The 17890-nt window shown below is 45.0% G+C and overlaps 1 protein-coding gene across 2 annotated transcripts in view; it reads left to right on the top strand.

Moving 5' to 3' along the window:
- Positions 1–13242: 13242 nt before the first annotated feature.
- Positions 13243–17890, top strand: part of KIF3B (kinesin family member 3B) — a 37566-nt gene continuing 32918 nt past the window's right edge. The window contains exons 1-2 of one of the 2 annotated variants that reach the window (XM_059896548.1): positions 13243–13348; positions 14552–14676. The gene's annotated coding sequence lies outside the window, so the exon portion shown is untranslated. The remainder of the gene's footprint in view (positions 13349–14551; positions 14677–17890) is intronic. The other variant, XM_059896547.1, reaches the window with a different exon arrangement.

Raw genomic sequence — 17890 nt, 5'->3', positions numbered from 1 at the left:
AGTTGCTATTCCTCCCAGCCAATTATTGCCATGTGGGAACCCAGGCCAAGTGTGGCCAAGTCTTTGTATATTTCTTTCTTTTTTTTTTTTTTGGCCGCCCTGCATGTCTTGTGGGATCTTAGTTCCCCGACCAGGGATTGAACCTGAGCCACGGCAGTGAGAGCGCGGAGTCCTAACCACTGGACCGCCAGGGAATTCCCTGGATATTTCAAGAGAAGCTGAAAATCCCAACTGATATGAGAAATCTCCTAGTCTTTATATGTTGGCAGTTAATTCTCTATTTTTTAAAACATGGAGCAGGCCAGATAAAACACAACTACAGGCAGATGCTCCCACAGTTCACCAGTTTGTGGGCCCAGAGACACCAAAGTCATGGGCTTTGAAACTGGATTACAACAGACTGATTCTGGTTCTGCCACTTACTGGGTAATGGTTTGAAGCCTCAGTTCTCATCTGTAAAATGGAGATAATAATAGTTCCCACCTCTTAAAGCCATAGATATGTGAAGAGAAAGATAGACTGTAAAGTATTTACCATAGTGCCTGGCATAAGGAAACACCCAATAAATGCAGAGCTATAAATAAATAAAGAATTTATAAATAATAAATAATAAACAAATATTTCTAAATGAATATGCAGTGCTAAATAAATGCAATAAATAACTAAACTATTATGAGGGCCTCTCTCAGGCTTCCATGCGCTGTTCCCAGCTGTGCCTATGAAGGTAATTTTTTGTTTGTTTGTTTTATAAATTTATTTATTTATTTTATTTATTTGACTGCGTTGGGTCTTCGTTGCTGCGTGCAGGCTTTCTCTGGTTGCGGCGAGCAGGGGCTACTCTTCGTTGCAGTGCACAGGCTTCTCACTGCAGTGGCTTCTCTTGTTGCAGAGCACAGGCTCTAGGCTCACAGGCTTCAGTAGTTATAGCACGCGGGCTCAGTAGTTGTGGCTCACAGGCTCTAGAGCGCAAGCTCAGTAGCTGTGGCGCACGGGCTTAGTTGCTCCGTGGCATGTGGGATCTTCCCGGACCAAGGTTCGAACCCGTGTCCTCTGCATTGGCAGGCGGATTCTTAGCCACTGCGCCACCAGGGAAGTCCCTATGAAGGTAATTTTTGATAAGGGTGGTTGAGGTAACTTCCAAGGTTTTCAAGGGGGACTTTGGTTTTAATTGTTAGATGCGCAGTTCACAGTTTCCTCTTAGGTGCCAGCACAAACAGCATTTTCCTTCGTGCAAGGTTGAGACAAAACCCAGCTGAAAGAGGAAGTTTGCAGGATCCTATTTTGGGGCGGGGTCGAGGGTGATGAACAGATATGAAGAGAGATCTGTCATATGTGCATGGGAAGAGGGGTCCGGGGGAGAGGGCATTCCAGGGGGGAAGGACCTCTGGAAGAAAGGCACAGAGAGGCCGGTGGGTTTATGGAACCTAGCCAGAGAAACATGGGAAATACGGCCAACAATGAGGTTGTCAGGGTTGGTGGGAGGAGCCTCGGAGCTATGTGCCTGGGGGAAGGGGAGCCACTGGAGAGTTACGGGCAGGGCAGATCTGCAGATGTAGGGACAGGGATAACCGAAAATCATCACTGTTTGCTAGTCAGTGATGTGCTGAATGTGCTTTCCCAGGCCTCATCTCAAATCAGTATGAGTTTGTGTCTCCTCTCCACAAATCTGGGAGTTGCCGGGGAGGAGGAAAATAGGCTATTTTTAAGTCTTGCTGCCATAGAGACATCCCCAATATTTGCAGAGAACTTGAGAGAAGTGCAGGGATGAGCTGGGGCCACCTGGCTATAGGCAGAGGATAGAGTGTGGGCTCTGCGTTCATGTGACAAAAATGTAACCTTGGCAAGTTTTCCTACCTGTAAGGTGGGGACGATAATAGTACCTTCATAATAGGGGACTGTAAGGATTGATGTACTTGACTCATTGTAAATGCTCCATAAATGTCCTTTCAGCTCTCCCGTGGCCTTCCCCATGGTCTCCTTACCTTAGGCCACCACTTTGTACCTGTGGATTATCTGTCTCCCTCCTTAACCTATGTGCTCCCTCTCTTTTCATCCCCTGATCCCACTTTCCTTACTGGTCAAGAATGTGCCTTTGAATTTCTTTACTTCTGATTCTCCTCAGGAAAAGCCAGAAGATCACATGTAGCTGATAAATGGCAGAGTTGGGTCTTGCATTCAGGTCTGACTGACTCTCAGGTTCCTGAACTTTGATATCACACCATGCTCCTTGGGCTCGATACTCATCACTGGCTGTGAGCAATCAAGTGTCTTGTTCAAGGCCTCATGACCGTCAGTGGCAGAGCTGAGATCCAAACCAAGATCTGCCTGGCTCCAAACCTGGTGATTCTCCCTTACCCCCACTCCCCAATCCTCATATGGAGTCTTCAGTTGCCCTTTAGAATAATCACCCTGCTTCTCCCATAGGGCCATTAAGTAATGAAGCATTTCACTATAGCACTTCATTATCAACTCTCCCACAGGAATTCTATAAGGTCATACAGCAGGAGTCACGCCCAATTTGTAGATGAAGAAACTGGGGCTCAGAGAGGGAAAGCAAGTTATCCAAGGTCACACAGAATTGGTATAGCCAAGATTCCCCCTGCTTCCAGAATCCTAGCTCAGTGCAAATGCTACATCTTAGCCATCCTCAGGTGTCTTGTTGCTCCTAAAGAGATGCCCTGCCCACAATCTTTCACTAAATGATTTTCTAATGGGTTGGCCACCCCTGTGTCGGATGCCATCTTTGTGCAGAGCCTGAATCTGGTTGTTCCCAGGGCACCAGAGATAGCCTTGCTGCTCATGGGAGGGAAAGGGAAGCGATAGACCTTCATGACCATACAAGTGGTGGCCACCCCAGGAGCTGTAATCACCAGGACCAGGATGGTGGGTTGCCAATGATATCCTTTAAGACCGCAACAGCTACTTAGTTTGTTTATTTTTTAAGACTTTTTTTTTTTAGAGCAGGCTTTTAGGTTCACAGCAAAGTTGTCTCCTGTCCCCATCAACATCCCTCACCAGAGTGGTACATTTGTTACAACTGATGAACTACATGGACACATCATTATTGCCCAAAGCCCATAGTTTACAGTAGGGTTCTCTCTTGTTGTACATTCTATGGTTTTGGACAATGTATAATGACATATATCTGCCATTATAGTGTCATAATAGAGTATGTTCACTTCTTTAAAAATACTCTGTGCTCTACATATTCATCCCTCCCCACTAACCTCTGGCAGCCACTGATATTTTTACTGTCTCCATACTTTTGCCTTTTCCAGAATGTCACATAGTTAGAATCATACATTATGTAGCCTTTTCAGATTGGCTTCTTTCACCTAGTAATACACATTTAAGTTTCCTCCATGTCTTTTCATGGCTTGATAGCGCACTTCTTTTTCTTTTTTTAAAAAATATTTATTTAGGGACTTGCCTGGTGGCGCAGTCGTTAAGAATCTTCCTGCCAATGCAGGGGACATGAGTTTGAGCCCTGGTCCGGGAAGATCCCACATGCCACGGAGCAACTAAGCCCGTGCACCACAACTACTGAGCCTGCTCTCTAGAGCCCATGAGCCACAACTACTGAGCCAGTGCAACACAACTACTGAAACCCACGCACCTAGAGCCCATGCTCCGCAACAAGAGAAGCCACCGCAATGAGAAGCCCGTGCATCGCAACAAAGAGTAGCCCCTGCTCGCCGCAACTAGAGAAAGCCCGCGCACAGCAACAAAGACCCAATGCAGCCAAAAATAAATAAATAAATGAATTTATTTTTAAAAATATATATTTATTTATTTGGCTGCATGGGGTCTTAGTTGAAGCAGGCAGGATCGTTTGTTGCGGTGCACAGGCTCAGTAGCTGCAGCGTGCAGGCTCTTTAGTTGTGGCATGCAGGCTCCAGAGTGCACGGGCTTAGTTGCTCCATGACATGTGGGATCTTAGTTCTCTGACCAGGGATCGAACTCGCATCCCCTGTATTGGTAGGCGGATTCTTAACCATTGGACCACCAGGGAAGTCCCGAGCATTTCTTTTCAGCGCTGAATAATATTCCATTGTCTGGATATTCCACAGTTTATTTATTCATTCACCTACTGAAGGACATTTTGGTGGCTTCCAAGTTTGGGCAATTATTAATAAAGCTGCTTTAAACATCCGTGTGCAGGTTTTTGTGTGGACATAATTTTTCGGTTCCTTTGGATAAATACCAAGGAGCATGATTGCTGGATCGTATGGTAAGAGTATGTTTAGTTTTGTAAAAAACTGCCAAACTGTCTTCCTAAGTGGCTGTACCATTCATTTTGCATTCCCACCAGCAATGAATGAGAGCTCCCACTGATTCCTGTCTTCACCAGCATTTGGTGTTGTCAGTGTTCTGGATTTTGGCCATTCTAATAAGTGTGTAATGGCAGCTACTTAGTTTTCACAATAAATATAATTCCTGCTTACTACATAAAATTTAGAAAATATGAAAAGGTGTTAAGAAGAAAATAATCAACTATAATGCCAATACCCAAAGGTAATGACCATTGTAAATATTTGATGGGTATCCCTCCAGCTTTTTCTATGCCTACACACACACACACACACACGTATTTCTAAACCAAATGTGTGATCAGATAGAGTAGCATACCTGTAGCAGATACTATTGGTCTTCTACTCAATACACACACCCTTCTCCCTTGTTCACAGAACTTCAGTTTTGTTTTGTTTTGTTTTTAAAGGCTCTGGGTGTTTTTTTTTTTTTAATTTATTTATTTATTTTATTTTTGGCTGCACTGGGTCTCCGCTGCTGCACCCGGGCTTTCTCTAGTTGAGGCGAGCAGGGGCCACTCCCTGCTGTGGTGCATGGGCCTCTCATTGCGGTGGCCTCGCCTGTTGCGGAGCTCCGGCTCCAGAGCGCAGGCTCCAGAGCACAGGCTCAGCAGCTGTGGTGCAGCGACTCAGCTGTTCCGCGGCATGTGGGGTCTTCCCGGACCAGGACTCGAACCCACGTCCCCTGCATTGGCAGGCGAACTCCCAACCACTGCGCCACCAGGGAAGCCCCAGTTTTGTTTGTAGGTAGTGATGGAGTTGCCTTAATCTCAGAGAAGGTTCAGCCTGTCCAGGGAGAGGAATCATGACTGATCTGGGCCACTCATGCTCATCTTATCCCCCTTCTAGCTTGTATTGCTGCACTGTCTAATTTGGTTACAATTGCCCGCATGTGGCTTTTAAAATTCAAATTAATTTATTAATTTATTAAATTTTTAAAATAAAATCTAGCACGTAGTTCCTCAGCTGCACTAGCCACGTTTCAAGTCCTCAAAAGCCACACGTGACTGTGGCTACAGTATTGGACAGCACAGACATAGAACATTTCCATCACTGCAGAAGGTTTTATTGGACACAGCTGGAAGTGTGCGTGTGGCCCACTTCTGGCCAGGAAACATGGGTGGTGAGTTTGCTGCCTCACCCCGCCTGGATGGAAAGACAGAGCCTCATTGGGATGAAGCCTCTGCCCCTGCTTCTTCTCACGCAAGATGCTGGCGTAAGCGTGTGATGCCTGGAGCAGCCATCTTGCCACAAGGTGACAAGTGCAAGGACAAGAAAACAACTTGCGTGGGACGGTGGAGAAGGATGAAAAGAGCCAAAGGCCACTTTGTTTTTTCTTTTTTTAAAAAACTGTGGTTAAAATATACATAACATAAAATTTACCATCTTAACCCTTTTAAATATACAGTTCAGTAGTGTTAAGTACATTCATGTTATTGTGCAGCCAGTCTACAGAACTCTTCATCTTGCGAAACTGAAACTCTGTGCCCATCAAACAACTCCCCATTCTCCCCTCTCACCAGCCCCTGACAACCACCATTCTCTGATTTTTGACTACTTTATGTAAGTGGAATCATACAGTACTTACCTTTTTGCACTGGCTTACTTCACTTAGCATAATGTTCTCAAGGTTCATCCGTGTTGTAGCATGTATCAGAATTTCCTTCCTTTTTAAGGCTAAATAATATTATTATATTATATTATATGTTATTTATTTATTTATTTACGTATTTACTATTTTTGGCTGCGTTGGGTCTTTGTTGCCGCGCGTGGGCTTTCTCTAGTTGTGGTGAGTGGGGGCTACTCTTCCTTGCATTACGTGGACTTCTCATTGTGGTGGCTTCTCTTGTTGCAGAGCACAGGCTCTAGGCATGGGCATCAGTGGTTGTGGCACGTGGGCTCAGTAGTTGTGGCGGACGGGCTTAGTTGCTCCGTGGCATGTGGGATCTTCCTGGACCAGGACTCACACCTGTGTCCCCTGCATTGGCAGGCGGACTCCCAACCACTGCGCCACCAGGGAAGCCCCTCTATTGTATGTTTATACTGTATTTTGTTTATCCATTCATCCATCCATGGACACCTGGGGTGCTTCCACCTTTTGGCTATCGTGAATAATGCTGCTATGTACGTGGGTGTACAAATACCTCTTTGTGACCCTGCTTTCAGTTCTTTTGGGTAAGTATCCAAAAGTGAAATTGCTGGATCATATGTTAATTCTATTTTTAATTTTTTGAGGAACCCAATACTGTTTTCCAGAAAGGCTGCACAATTTTACATTTCCACCAACAATGCATAACGATTCTAATTTCTCCACATCTTGACCAACACTTGTTATATTCTTTAATTTGTGGTCTTGATTTGCATTTCACTAATGATTAGTGGCATTGAGCATCTTTTCACGTGTCTGTTGATCATTCGTATACCTTCTTTGAGGAAATGTCTATTCAAGTCCTTTGCCTGATTTTTTTTTTTAATATTTTTATTTTTTTATTATTATTTATTTTTTACTATGTTGGGTCTTCATTGCTGCGTGCAGGCTTTCTCTAGGTGTGGTGAGCAGGGGCTACTCTTCGTTTTGGTGTGCGGGCTTCTCATTGCAGTGGCTTCTCTTGTTGCAGAGCACAGGCTCTAGGCACACGGACTTCAGTAGTTGCAGCACGTGGGCTCAGTAGTTGTGGCACACGGGCTCCAGAGTGAAGGCTCAGTAGTAGAGCGCACGGGCTTAGTTGCTCCGTGGCAGTGGGATCTTCCCAGACCAGGGATTGAACCTGTGTCCCCTGCATTGGCAGGCGGATTCTTAACCACTGTGCCACCAGGGAAGTCCCTGCTCAATTTTTAATTGGGTTATTTGTCTTTTATTGTTGAGTTGTAGGAGTTCTTTATATGTTCTGGACATTAACCCCTTATCAGATATATGACTTGCAAATATTTTCTGTAAGTTTTCTTTTTCGTTCTGTTGATTGCCTAAGAGACTGTTTCTTGATGACCACCATGGAGCATTAAAAGTTTTCCTAATGTATATAGATATTCTACTTTTCCCCTCATTATATTTTCTGGAGCATTCCCACATATCATTCGATGCTCTTCAAAAAACATTTTCAATGGCAACATAATATTCCCTCTTTTTGACATATCTTAGTTTATCTATCCATTCCCCTAATGTTGGATATAATAGTCCCCTGTTGTAAGTGAAGCTGGGATGAACATCTTTAGGAGCATCTCTCATTATTTTCTTGGAATTGATTCCTAGAAGTGGTATGGGCTGACTCACATGGCTCTTAGTCATCATGTTAATTTTCCTTACAATTTGTGCCAATTTCATCCCATCAGCAGTGGGATGAAAGGGCTCTTCTCTCCTTTCTTGCCAACACTGAGTATTATGCTTTAAAAATCTGCCAATTTGAAAGGTGAATGGTGATAATATATGTTTTTAAATACATGTGTTGTGTGCTGCCATGTGCCAGCCACTGTGCTAAACACAGAGGACAGATACAAGACAAAACCCCATCCTGGGACGTCGATTCTAGTACTGGTTCTGTCATCAGGCTTCTACGACCTCCTTCTGGCTCTGAGATTTTAATCATCATTGTTGTTTCTTCATCCCCCACCATTTACGGTGCTTTACAGTTGGGAAAGCAGTTTCCCACCCATTCTCTGGGGGAATTCTCACAGCAACCCTGCAGGAGGCAAGTAGGGAAATGAGATCCAGAAAACTGAACTAGGTTCACTGAGGTTGTCCAGCCAGTTAAGTGCCTGAGGAGGAAGCAATTAGCAGCCAACGTCTGTCTGGCTTTCTTCAGAAAACATCAAGATGTGAATTTAGAAGGCACTAGCTTGGTTCTTGGCCCTTAGAGCCTCTCTCAGATCCCAGCATCTCATCCATACTGAACCTGGGCACTCAGCCAAGCGAGGCCCATCAAGTGTGTCTCAGGTGCTTGGCCTCAGTCCAAACCCAGCATCTCGTTTCTTCCTGAAACGGGCTCTGGGATGCCACCTCCTTGCATTGTAATAAATCATTCACTTTGCAGTCTCTCTTTTTTTTTTTCCACTGAGATATACTTAACATAACATTATATGAATTTCAGATGTGCAATGTAATGATTCTATATTTATATATATTACAAAATGATCACCAAATAAGTCCAGTTAACATCTGTCACCATGTATAGTTACAAAATTTTTTATCTTGTCATGAGTACTTTCAAGATCCACTCTCCTAGCCACTTTCCAATATGCAACACAGAATTAGTAACTATAGTCACCATGCTCTACATTACATCACCATGACTTATTCATTTTATAATTCGAAATTTGTACCATTTAACTCCCTTCACCCATTTCATCCACCTCCCCACCCCCTGCCTCAGGCAGCCACCAATCCTTTCTCTATATCCAGAGCTTGGTTCTTGTTTTGTTTTGCTGTTTGTTTGTTTGGTTTAGAATCCACATATAAGTGAGGTTATATGGTATTTGTCTTTTTCTGTCTGACTCATTTCACTTACCTTTGCTGTCTTTTTACACGACCCCTTTCCAAGCCTCTTCCCCAATAGGTATTAAATTTCCAAGCCCAAACTCTCCTAAACAGTAGGACTCTTTACACTGCAACTATTGTTTTCCTGGAGGACACCATGGTCCTCACCCAATAAAAGAGGGAAAGAGATTCACCATTTTTGGAGCACCTACTAAGTGCCAAGCACTGTCCCACTCTATATCTCCATTAATCCTCACAATAAACCTGAGCAGTAGCATTAATAGCCCCATTTCGCAGATGAGGAAACTGAGTCCGAGAGAGATCATGTGACTTGCACTGGGTCACTCAGCTATCTGGTGAGGGGCGGAGCTGGGATGCAAACCCCAAATCATCTGGACCCCACAGTCATGCTTGTCATTTTTCATATCCCAGAGCTGTGCTGTCCAATACGGTAGCCACTAGCCACTTGTGGCCATGTAAACTTAAATGAATTCAAATTGAATAAACAAAATTCAATTCCTTGGTAGTACCAGCCACATCTCAAGTGCTCAATAGCCCTACATGGCTGATGGCTACTGTATTGGACACCATCAAATATAGAATATTTCCATCACTGTGGAAAGATCTGTTGGATAGCGCTGCTCTAGAATGTCAGAGAAGAAAGGAAATTTGGTGATTTTACTCTTGCATGGGGAGCCAGCCATCTGCCGTTTGTCAAACCTGTAGGGAGTCCATCGGAAGTTATCTTCCCTGGGTGAGATCAAAATAAAATTATCCATGGGTTTCTGGGCTGCGTTTTGTCTTTCTCCTGGTTTGGGAGGAGACTGCAAGCTGGCTCCACTCTGTCCCACCCATGATAGGTGCCAGCAGATTCCTTTCCTCACTCCCCTTCTGCCCCAAACCCCCAGGTATCCAGTGCTCTCCTCTGTCATGGGGTATTCACGATGCTTCTGGCCATTAAAATGGATGCCCTCACAGGGTAAGTCAGATGGGGACTGAGCAAAATTTCATGACACAGTGGGCTTCATTCCAGCTGGGTGGCCACTGGGTGACATGGTTGCTGCTGAGGAGAGGTGTCCTCACTGAGTGACAGTGAGGAGGAGGAGGATGGATGGAGCTCCTTGGCAAAGGGATGTCTGGTTATAATGGGATTTTTTTTCTTGCCTAACAACAGAACCCCTTTTTCTTACGTTCAAGGAATTCTCACTTTGTAAATGAAGGCAGGGTCTTCTCCCACCATAGAGGCCAAAAAGCCAGGTGTTTGCCTTTATAGCTTCCACTGCAGGTATGAGATGGACATGTGAGTCAGACTCGACCAATCAGAGCTTGGGTTACAAAGAAGCTGGGACTGCAGGGAATCCTCATGGGGAGGGTGGGTGAGAATGATGCTGAGACAGTGCTCATGGCCAGATGTCTGTGGTGAAAACTGGGCATCCGATGTCCTCACCAGACTAGCTCAGTAGTACGTGGTCTCACGTGACCTGGTCTTGTCATTCCTGGTCACTTCTAGAAATTTCCTGATGATTTTTGAACTTCTCATTTAGTAAATTGTTTCTGCTATCATCAGCCAGAGTTGGTTACTGTTGCTTATAATGAACCGACACAATGGCGCTCACTGGAATTAGATCAGATCGTTTCTAGGCTGGAGTTTGCTCTGGGGGAAGGGGTCTCTGCTGTGGTTCACATGATCTCTCCATATCAGGACCCCTTGTCCCAGCCCCACTGGCCTCTTTCCCCGCTGTTGCATTCTCACTATATCTCTTCTAACTCAAATTAGCAAATCTCCAGAATTGGAGGTTGGAAGCCCTGCTCTGACTTGTCGAGACTTCCTCCATGTCCTGAGTCCCCTCTCCAGGATTTTGGAACTCAGAAAGTCCTTTCCCTATCTTTCTCCTGAAACAACTCTTCCTTGAGAAATAAATATTTCAATGTCTAAGTTGGGTGGAAAATGGAAACATACTGGTAATATATCAAAGTGTTACCCTCCCATACTAGGGTGACCAACCATCCTGGTTTGCCCAGCTAAGGTTTTCTTGGGAGATGGGACTTCTGACTGATTCGAAAACAGGGAAAGTTCTGTGCAAACAAGGATGAATTGATCGCCCTACACTTCTACTAAATCTACACTACTACTACTAATCTACACAGTTTTATACAGCTTACTAAGGACAGAATCAAGACCAGACTCTCATCAACAGTGCCTTATAAAAGTTTTTTTCTTCCTGATAAGTGAAAAAAATTTCAACGTTATTTCAATTTTCGTTTCCTTTAATATGAGTGAGTAGAGCATCTTTTCATATGTTTAAGAGCCATGTTTTCTATACCCTTTATCTGAACTAGCTGTTTATACCCCTTTATGTACCTGTTTTTTAAAATTTAAAGTAATAAAGGCATCTAGTTAAACATGGTGTATTGATTGGCCTGGAATACATGACATGTATTTATTTTTTTCTCCTTGAATCCTGCTTATATGACAGTAAGAAATAAAAAAATGTATCAGCCCATAATTGGATAGAACAGGAGGGAGACATTAGCAGTGCAGAGATTTCAGCAAACTTTTGGCAGACAGAGACAGATGGGTAAGTAGTAACTGACTTAACAGGAGGAGGAAGTTTTGACCAGTGTCTGCAGAGAGGAATACTGATGACTGAAAGGTGAGCCCAGAATCCTTCCATAGAAGAAATGGATGCTAAGGTTGAGGAAATCTCCCAGAGAGTAGAACAAAAAAGCCGAAAAGAGGGAAAATAAGAGAAAAACAATGAGAAAATTAGAAGCTCAGTCCATTAAATACAACTTCTAAGAGAAGTTCAAGACAGAAGGATTTGTTGATCATTTAGAAAAAAAATAAGAATAGCTACAAAGAAAACTAAGGAAAAGGGAAAAAAAATCGAGGTAATTACCAATCTCAAAACATACCAAAAGGTGTGGAAGAAATAAAACATAAACACACATTATTTGGTTCAGTAGAAACAGAATTTGTAGTTATTATAGGGTAAACATGATTCATTGACTTAACTATATTGAATAATGCTGAGTAGGAAAGTAGGGTGGGTTAACAGGTGAAGGGAAGTAAATGAGGACCCAAGGGATGATTCAAAGTCAGGTATCTTAGTTGGGGCCAGCTAACTGCTGTAACAAAAAGCCTCCTCGTCTCAATAGCAAAGTCCAATAAAAGTTTATTTTCTTGTCCAGTTTGGACAGCTGTCCTCTAAGGGGTGTCTCATTGATCCAGATTCCTTCCATCTTGCAACTCAGCCATCTCCTAGGGTCTTGGAGTCCTTCACTTCAAGGCAAAGTCCTTTAAAGTCCTTCACATTAAAGCAGAGACAGTATGAACAATTATATGAGAAGTTTTTATGGGCTAGGCCTGAGAATGGCACATATTCAGAACTTGGTCTGAACCACAGGTTAAGGCTGGGAAAGGTAGTCTAGTTGTGTGTTCAGGAGCCAGAAAAAAAAATGTGGGGTAGTAAGTAGCAATATCTACCACACTAGGCAAAAGTAGGGGCTGGGGGGTGGGGAAGAGCATCCCAGGTATTCATTCATTCATTCAACACATATTTATTGAGCACCTACTATGGACCAAGAGTGGCAGATGTAACCATGAATAAAGGGATCCTGCTCTCAGGAGCTTCTGCATAGTGGGTAACTGCAGGTCAAGTTCTTGTGGGGAGCGGGTATGGAACCTGGCCTTCCAGGCTAATGGGGGTGGAACAGAGTTTTATTGATTTTGTAGAAAGTAGTAAGGGCTTTGGGTTTGACTTTAAAAGCAGTGGGAGTCCATTAAATGGTGTTAAGCAGAATGTGACACGATCTGTTTTATGTTTTAAAATGATCATTTTGGCCACCTTGTGGAAAATAGATTGACAGGTCAGGGCTGGACAAAAGAGTAGAAGCAGAGCCCAGAGATGGCAGGCAGGCTAGAGATGAGGGGGACTCCGCCTGGCCTGATGTGGTGGCCCTGGAGATGAAGAAAGGTGGATAGGAGAAATATTTGAGGAGTACTCTAAGGGACATGGTGACTGATTGGATGTGGGGGCCGGGGGCGGGGAGTGAAAGAGAGGGAAGGGGCAGGAATGATTCCTAAATTTTTGGTTGAGTGACCGAGTGGGCCCTAAATGGGAGCTATCTCAATAGCAATTTGAGATGTGAAAGCGCTTTAGGAAAGGTCAAATAGCGCAAGTAAGCCAGTGCGTTCCATTTTACACATGGGGAAACTGAGGGACGAGATACTAGCAGGTGGTTGTCAGGCCATGTCGCGCTCGTCTCATAACCCCTTAGATGGGTGAAAGAACAGAAGGCTGTTGGATACCTACTAAGCGCCAATACCTGGCCCGGCCCCTCCCCGCCTGGCTCTGCCGGCTCTCCATGTCCGCCGCTCGTGTCTCAATAAAGTTATTGAAATTGACACTGGTTGCTAAGGAAGTAGGTCGCCGAGCCGGGTTGCTAAGGAAGTGAGCGGCCTCGGTCTCTCCCCATCCGGGGCAGCGGGGAATGGCTGAGCCCACGGTTCGCAGCCGCCCCCGCCGCCGCTGCCGCCGCCGCCAGCTTTCGGCTCGGGCTGCAGGTGAGTCGGCGACGATGCGAACGACCGCCGGGCAGGGCAGATCCTTCCGCCGCCTGGGATCTTCCCGAAGGCCCGGGGCAGCACCACCGACTGGCTTTGCTGCTCCGGGAGCGGGAGCATCTTCTGCCCTGCCTCCTGGGCATCTTCAGGCAGTCCGGGCGACCTCGCCCCTCCTCCCCCGGGCGGGGGTGCGGCCCGACCCCCAGACCCGGCCGCGAGGGCTCAGAGTCTGGGACCCAGCTCAGGAGGGAGGCGGGGAAGCGAAAGCTTGGGGTCCAAACCTCGGCGCTGCCCCTGGCTCGCTGTGTGACCTTGGACAAGTCCCTTCCCCTCTTGGCTTCAGTTGACCTGTTTGCCCAATGGGGTCCTAACACTTGCTGCCCAGAGTGGTTAAGATTATGAGGCGTGTATGTTGAAAGTGCCCTAAATGGGGAGGAGAAGGACCGAGAGTCCAACTTTAAGTCCGAGTGTCTGAATTTGAGACTGTGCATCTCCACTTAGTAACTGTGTGGCCTTGGGCAAGTTAATCTCCTTGAGCCTTCTTTTCTTTATCTGTGAAATGCGTTAATGAACCACTGTGGGAATCCAGTAAGATGGGTATGTCAAGTAGTTTGGCACATAGTAAGTGCTCAACAAGCTATTATGAGGCATGAGGGGTGGTTTGGGTAAGGCTTCCTGGAGGGGTTGACTTTGAGACAGCTAGGATTTAGGTGTGTAGTTCACCAGCTCATATGGATATTCCTCCCCCTGTTGACATCCCCCCCACCCTCAGTTTTACTTCTCCATTCTGCTCAGAGAAAGAGAGGTGGTGTGGACTTCTGCAAAGTAGTCCTGGTGGGGGAAACCCTGGGGTCAAGTCCTCGTAGTTGTTTGAGGTTATGGTTTTATTTTCTACTTAGGCCTTGTTGACCCTTCCAGAAGACAAAGATGTCTTCATATCTTTATGTCTTTTGAGAAGTGCTTGAAACAGTAATAGCTGTTTACAAGTCTGGTTGGCCCTTGAACAACACAGGTTTGAACTGTGTGGATGTGGATTTTTTTTCAATGAAGGTATGTACTTCACCTTTATATATAAGGGACTTGAGCATCCGTGGATTTTGGTATCCAAAGGGACTCCTGGAATCCCCTACAAATACTGAGGGTCAACTGTATATGATTAAGAAGCACTTTTCAGGTATATTATCTCATTTAATCTTCACATAGACTTTGCCAGGTAGGTGGTGATGTCATCCCCATTTCGAAGATGAGGAAACTGAGGCTAAGAAAAAGTGAATGACTTGCCTAAGAATTTTATACCTATTAAGTGATGGAGCTGGACACATTGCCAGGTAAATCCTGTATTTTCTTCCCTATACCCTGATATCTCTGATTTCTCAGCAGTAGCTGTTACAAAGCCACAAGGGTCTTCTTTTGTTCCTTCTGACTGCTTTGGCTAGAGGCTTTTCTTCCACTGGCAAGGAAACAAGATCTTACATAAAGCTCCATTTAAATAGATACCATCCAAAGTGTGGACCTCAAAACAAAGTTGGAATGTTTAAGAGGGGCTTTTCTGTCCCCATGCCCCCTCCTCTTTAAAGTGAGAGGAGTAAGCTGGTAGGCCCTTTCGGTGCTATTGTACAATTCTGATTGCATGCTAGTGGTTTAAAAGCATGGAATCAGGCTGCCTGGGTTCAAATCTTGACGGCCACTTCCAAGCTGCATGCCACTGAGCAATTTACTTTACCTCTTTGTGCTATAGTTTCATCATTTGTAAAAGGGAGCTAATAATAGTATCCACTATATATGGCTGTTATGAGGATTTATTTGCACCTAATACATGTAAAGTGCCTGGCATGTTTGGTAAACATTAACTATTGTTATTTGGGCTTAACATAGCACCTGTATTATACTTTATATTCTATTTATGGTTGGTGAATGAATAAATTAAAGCATGTGCTGACGATACCAGGTCTGTCAACCTCACAGGGTCATTGCATGCATAAAACAGTAGCTGTCATAGTATTATATAAATGTCAGTATTACAGGGTTGCCCCAGGAACCTGTAATCCCATGCCAGAATGGGTTGCAAAGAAAAATGAAAACTGATGATAGGATGCCAGGTTTGGTAGTCCGACCCCCAGTTCAGTAAATGTTTACTAAATCCCTTTATGCCAAGCACAGTGGAGCATGTGGAGATCAGCCCCAACTCCACATTCTTCAAGGACCTCAGAGCTTAATTTGCATATTACTAACATTTGAAATGAATTTGATGTCTTTAAATGAATCCATATCTTGTGTTTGCCCCTCCTCAGAGTAAAGCTTCGGATTCACATCTCTTGTGTCCTTACGCTTCTGTTGGGTGCCTGGGCTAGAAGCCTTGGCTTGCTCTCTAAGCCCTTTTATCCACTGATTTATGGATCCCTGAGAAAGAGCCTTCTTTTGTGCTGGCTAATAATACAGTGCTCTCTTTATGGTGCCTAATGGTTTACAAAAATGCTTAAACGTGTCTTCACTCCGTCTATCGGTAACCCTGCAAGGAAGGGAAGGTGCAGATTGAGATTCCCATTTTACAGTCAAGGGACCTGAGGTAAGAGAAGCCAGGCTGCTAGTAGGTGGCCCATTTCACACTGGCCTCCAGGCGTTCTGACTCCAAGTTCAGTGCTCTTACCTCTATTGCCTCAGTTTCATTCATTCAGCATTTGCTGAACACCTGGTGTGTGTCAGGCCCAGTTCTAGCCTGGGGATGTGATGGTAGAGAGGTAGGTGAGGTCCTTGCTCTCGTGCAGCTTCCATTCTAGTGGCAGCAGCAGAAAAATAGACCAATAAATGAACAAGGTCACTTGGATGGAAATAAGTACTGTGCAAACAATAAAACAGTGATGTCATGGAGAGTGACTTCTCCATGGGGATGCTGCCAATTGATTGGGTGGTCTGAGAAGGCCACTCTGAGGGGGTGACATTTTTGCTGAGACTTGCTGCCAGAAAGGGGCCAAACATTTGAGAATATGGCAGAAGGAACAGCAAAGGTAAAGGCTGTGAGGTGGGAATAAGCTTGGTAAGTTCTGGGAACTGAAAGAAGGCTCAGAGCAGCTGGAGCAGGTGGGCTGGGGTGGGGGGAGGGGAGAATGGTGAGATGGCCAAGGTGGGGCTGGGCTGGGAGTGAGGCCTCAGGTCATCTAGGGCCTGTGGGCTAGAGCGAGGAGGTGGGACTTTATTCCAAAAGCAATGGGAAGGCACTGAAGGCTTTAAGAAGGGGAGTGATGTGATCTGTTTTTTGTTTTTTAAAAAAATCACTTTGGCCCCTGTGGCCAGTGAATTTTAAGGGTGTAAGAATGGCAGCCAGGAGAGTAGTTAGGAGGCCGGGTGAGGGGTGATGGTGGCTTTCTAGGGTGGTGACAGTGGAGATGGTACAAGAGGATGGATTGGGGATGTGTCATGGAGGTGAAACCAGCAGGATGGTGGTTGAGGGGAAGAGCTAGAGGAATCAGAGATGACTCTTGGGTTTTTGGCCTGAGCAATTAGGTAGGTGTTGGTGGTGCCATCTGCCTCTAAAATAATGAGAGAACTTTTTGGTAAGGTGCCCTGTGTGGAAGAATTAGCTCTGGTTCCCTGTGAACCCTTGGAGGAGAGGCACAAGGTGTAAACATCATACTTATAGCCTCTGGGGAGGAGATCCCTGCTTATACTGCAGGAAGATAGCCAGGTACATCTTTTTGAAGCCTCCACCTTGGACATCCGGAAGCCCTGCTTTTCTCGAAGTCTGGCTCTTTGCTAGCTTGTGGAGTGGCAGGTGTGGGCTTTGCCAGGGCAGTGCCCATCTGTCTCATGCTGTTGGCATTGCTGTCCTGACTTGAGATCTTGGCTGATGAAGGCTGGGAGGAGGCTGGCCATCTCTGTGAGAGAGAATGGAATCACTCTTGAAGCTTAGTGCCTCAAATGGCCACACTCTCCCTGCCAAAGTGGTTCTTTCTTGGCCATCAAATGACATTTCTAAAGTTTCAGAGCTTTTGATTTGGGAATCCCTGGAGAAGCTGTTGTGTTCTTGCTAGAATTCTAGCAAGGGAATTCGAGCCTTCTTTTAACGTATGCTAATAATTGCCCCTGTAAATTTAGGTTTCACAATGTTGTAAATTCAACATCGCGAATAGTAAGACTGGTAGTCCTACCACCTCTGCTTGTGTAGCTTTCTTTGCAGTTTAGAATGCTCTTTCCTGTGCATTCTCGTGTACTAATGTTCAGTCAGTTGAGATCACATGGCATATGTATTATCCCCAGTTTACAGATGAAGCATTTAGCTACTGAGGGGTCATTCATTTAGGTCAGTAATATGAAGCACCCGATAGGTGCTGGGTTCGGTAGATCCTTGCCACTCAAAGTGTGTTCTGCATGACTGAGGCACCCATGTGCCCTGAGAGCTTGTTAGAAATGCAGAGTCTAAGTCTAGATATAATAAGCCAGTCTGCATTTTACCAAGACCCCCAGGTGTTTCCTGAGTACATTAAAGCTTGAGATGTACTCCTTTGGTAATAAGTAGCAAAACTAGGACTTGCCAAAGATAATGAT

This window comes from Balaenoptera ricei, chromosome 15 (assembly GCF_028023285.1).
Source record: "Balaenoptera ricei isolate mBalRic1 chromosome 15, mBalRic1.hap2, whole genome shotgun sequence".
Taxonomy (NCBI): domain Eukaryota; kingdom Metazoa; phylum Chordata; class Mammalia; order Artiodactyla; family Balaenopteridae; genus Balaenoptera; species Balaenoptera ricei.
Note: the sequence above shows the minus strand (reverse complement) of the source record. Positions and strands in the feature narration are given on the sequence as shown.